Here is a 4,507-nt window from a genome sequence, read left to right as displayed (position 1 = left end):
CATTGTATGTTAATCATGGAGATATAGGTTGGGGGTCCCCAAGACCACCTCCAGGTTTGGTGACTCACTGGAAGGACTCAGAGCACTCAGCATTTAGTCGTCCTCATGGCTAAGAGTTACCACAGCGAAAGGATACAAAGCAAAACCAGCAAATGGAAAAGGCGCCTGGGGTGAAGTCTGGAGGAAGCCAGACCCACGCTTCCAGGAGTCCTCTCCCAGCAGAGCCACACAGGACACACTTAATTCCTCCAGCAGCGAGTTGTGACAACACTGCTCTCCTGTCTCCTCCTCCAACATACTCAGCTATTTTCTGACCTCAGGACCTTTGCTCATGCTGTTCCCTCTGCCCAGAACACTCTCCTTCCTAATGTTCCATGGCTGATTTCTCATCCTTTGGTCTCTGCTCCTCAGAAGGCTTCTCTTGGGCCACACAGTCTAAAACTAGCCCTCCCGCTGGCACTCCTCTACCCCTTACCCTATTCTCTTTTTCTGTGTAGCACATGCCACCTTACCTTGTTTTGCTTATTACCTTTCTCTGTATTACACACTAAAGTATGAGAAATACGGGTTTCAGGAAAGGGTTGAAAACTCAGATTCCTATAGGGGCCAGGCACGTTTTGCAAATGCGTGAATGCCTTTAGGTCAAGCTCACCTCTCCGATTCCACCACAGGCCCCGTTCACACATTTCCACAGATGTGCAACCCTTGCCAGTGTTTTTGAAATTTTAGCTTTCAACAGAATTCCCCTGGAGGGCTTGTTAAAACACAGGGTGCTGGGCCCCACTCCCAGAATTTCTGATTCAGTAGGTCTGGGGTGGAGCCTCAGAATTTGCATTTCTAACACATTCCCAGGTGTACTAGTTTCCTGTGGCTGCCGTAACAAATTACCACAGACTGGGTGGCTTAAAACAACAGAAATTTCTTCTGCCACAGTTCTGGAGGCCAAAAGTATGAAATCAGTATCGCTGGGCTGAAATCAAGGTGTCAACAGGGCTGCTCTCCCTCTGGAGGCTCTAGGGGAGAAATCTTCGTTGCCTCTTCAGCTTCTGGTGGCTGCTGGCATTCCTTGGTTTGTGGCTACATCATTTCAATCTTCAAATCTCTTTCAAATCGCCTTCTCCTGTGTGTGTGTGTGTGTGTGTGTCAAATCTGTTTCTGCTTCCCTCTCATAAAGATACATGTAATGGCATTAGGGCCCACCTGGATAATCAACATCTCAAGATCCTTAAGTTAATCACATATGAATAGACCCTTTTTCCAAGTAAGGTAACATTTGCAGGTTCCAGGGATTACGAACTGATCTCTTGGGGACCATCATTAGCCTACTACACCAGGTAATTGGAATGCTTCTGGCCCAGGGACCACACATTGAGAAGCACTGCCTTAAATCACAGGCTAGCTAATAGCATGGCTTCAAAGTCAGAGGCCTGGGCTTGGATTCGGTTCTGACACCACCAATTTCTAGCTATGTGCTCTTGAGCAACTTGCTACCTCTCCCAGCCTGTTCACTCTCAATCCCCGCCTAGTCAGGCATGGGGATTAGAAACCATGTAAGCACCTAGCAGAGGATCTGGCTCATAGCAATTCAGGTGCCTCAAAAAGGGGCCTATGGACCAGACATAGCCCACAAATGTTTTATGGTCCTGAGTTGGTCTATTTTTTTGGTGAGAAATATTGGCCCTGAGCTAACATCTGTTGCCAATCTTCCTCTTTTTGCTTGAGGAAGACTGTCCCTAAGCTAACATCTGTGCCCATCCTCCTCTATTTTGTATGTAGGATGCCACCACAGCATGGCTTGATAAGCGGTGTGTAGGTCTGTGCCCAGGATCCAAACCCACAAACCCCGGGCCACCAAAGCAGAGCACGCGAACTCAACCACTACGCCACTGGGCCAGCCCCCTGGGCTCTTTTTAAAATCAGTTATCCACATCAAAATATTTGGAGACTTCACATAAAAATTGAGCATTCCAGATTCTCTTGAAAAATCAAAGGATCTGGTAACAGGAGGTCCTTTGGTTCGGATTGCTCCCCCTCCTCTTCACCACTTTCTCCATCCTACCCACCTGGTTCCCTTAGGTGCATGAGTTTGCATCCTTTAGAGGGGATTCATTGCAGCTCAGGTCCTTTCTTTATTCTAAACCTGTCTTTCGACCTGGAAGGCTGAAGTGGGCCAGGTACTGTGGCAATGGGTCCTGTACTTCCCTCCCGCAAGGTCCCACCTGGAGGTGACCTGATTATCAGATGGCTGGGCACCAGCCCTGGACTCAGAGCTACCCAGTTGGAACTGTCAACGGGAGGAGAGATTCCAGGGTGGGGGCATTACTGACCCCTCTGAGGTGGTATTCACATGCCCACCCACACTGCTACGCTTCTCTGAATTTTCCTGCAGAGAAGGTCCCCAGCTTTCCAGATTTCAACATTTCAAGAGCATCTGTGGCCCCCAACTGCTTCTGGAAGCCTGGGATTTGGCTGGCTTGAATGCATGCAGTTAGACAATGTTGAAGTGACTCCATTCCTGGGATGCTGGCTTTTTATGAGAAATACAACGAAAAAAGCAAAACCCTACACAAGAAAACCCACAACTGCAAAAATATTTAGGAATAACTAAGGAAAACACAAACCTTATGAGAAGAAATTATAACTTTACTGATTGATACAAAAGCTTGAATACATGAAAGCACAATATCATATTCCTAGATGCTAAGGTTAAGTATAACAATGTTAATTCTAATTCATTTATAAGTTAACATCAATAATCATCAAAGAGCTGTTTTTGATCAATTTTCATCTGGAAGAATAACAAAATTATACATTTTTTCCTATAAATGTACATACACATACACCTTTTTAAGGCACAATGATGGAAAACTCATTAAGTATATTATAAGGCTATAAAAATTTTAAAAGAACATAGATTTAGGATAAAATAGGGCAACAAGCCAATGAAACAAAGTAGATGGTCCAGATAGAGATCCTACACTATAAAATAATATGACTGTGAGTCATTTAATAGTAAATTCAAGAATAGTTAAAGCATATTAAAAAATAAAACTGCAGAATAAAATGCTAATTTTATTAGTGTTAGAGAAGGTTAGATTTTCTAGGCTTGGAAAAGAAGGCTTGGAAAACAGAAGGATTGAGCTATATAAAAATTGAAACCTTGTCAAAAAAATAATTCATTTCCAAATGGGAAAATATTTATGGCCAAAATGAAGACAAAGAATTAACATCTTTATTATATAAAGAGATTGTTCAAATTGATAGGAAAATGTTAAAGCCACATAGACAATGCAAAGAGAGGAAATATAATTGCTTAACAAGCTTAGAGGAAAATGTTCAACCTCCTTAAAAATCAAATTAATGCAATTAAAATTAGATGCCGTTTCTCCTACTAAATTAGCAAAGGTGAAAAATGCTCTCAATACGTGATGCCAGTGAGGACACGTGGAACACGCACCACCATGTGTTACCAGCAGCAGAGCAAACTGGTGTAACATTTTCAAAGGAGCTTGGATATCTGTATCAAGAACCTTAAAATAATTATACCCCTTCTGACCCAGTAATTCCCCTTTGGCTAAATCTATCTTAAGGAATAGAATCCTAACTTTGGAAAAATATTTAAGCACCAAAATGTTCATTACAGTATCATTTACAGTTATGAAGAATCAGAACTAAATTAAACTTTTTTTTGTGTGTGTGAGGAAGATCAGCCCTGAGCTAACATCCATGCCAATCCTCCTCTTTTTGCTGAGGAAGACCGGCCGTGAGCTAACATCTATTGCCAATCCTCCTCCTTTTTTTCCCTTTTTCTCCCCAAAGCCCCAGTGGATAGTTGTATGTCATAGTTGCACATGCTTCTAGTTGCTCTATGTAGGATGCTGCCCCAGCATGGCTGGACAAGCGGTGCGTCGGTGCGCGCCCGGGATCCGAACTTGGGCCCCCAGGAGCGGAGCTCGAGCGCTTAACTGCTAAGCCACGGGGCCGACCCTAAATTAAACATTCAAACAGCGAGAGGGCCACGCATACAAAGCTCTGGGTATACTAACAACAGACGAGGGGACTAGAGCAGTGTGTAAGTGTCAGACTGGGTGGCAAATAAGACATGCTGTTGCACACGTGGAATGATCACAGCTCTAAGAAAACTATCTCTGAACATCTTTAAATAAGTAATACAGTCACATGACTAAAAAAGTGAAAAGGCCCAGAGGTACCAGGAAGAGGAGATCTTTTTCCCACTACTCTCCAGAGGCAACCATTTTCATAAATCTGGCAATTATTTTTAAATTATAAGAAAACAAAGCAAAATGTTAATGGTGTTTGTGGTGTATTTGGGGCGGAGGGTGGTGCATGCAGAGGGAGGGAGAGATCTTATCCTTTCAGTAAAACAGAAATTGTCTTTAATGAGCCATTACTTTAAAATGAAAAACATTAATCTTTCAGAAATGCATACTTTAAAAAAAGGAAAGTGAGTTCATGTCAATAAGAACAAGCATGAAGACACAACAGC

Source organism: Ceratotherium simum, chromosome 33, assembly GCF_057802395.1.
Source record: "Ceratotherium simum simum isolate JZ-2026a chromosome 33, ASM5780239v1, whole genome shotgun sequence".
NCBI lineage: Eukaryota > Metazoa > Chordata > Mammalia > Perissodactyla > Rhinocerotidae > Ceratotherium > Ceratotherium simum.
The sequence above is the reverse complement of the archived record's forward strand: the minus strand, read 5'-3'. Positions refer to the sequence as shown.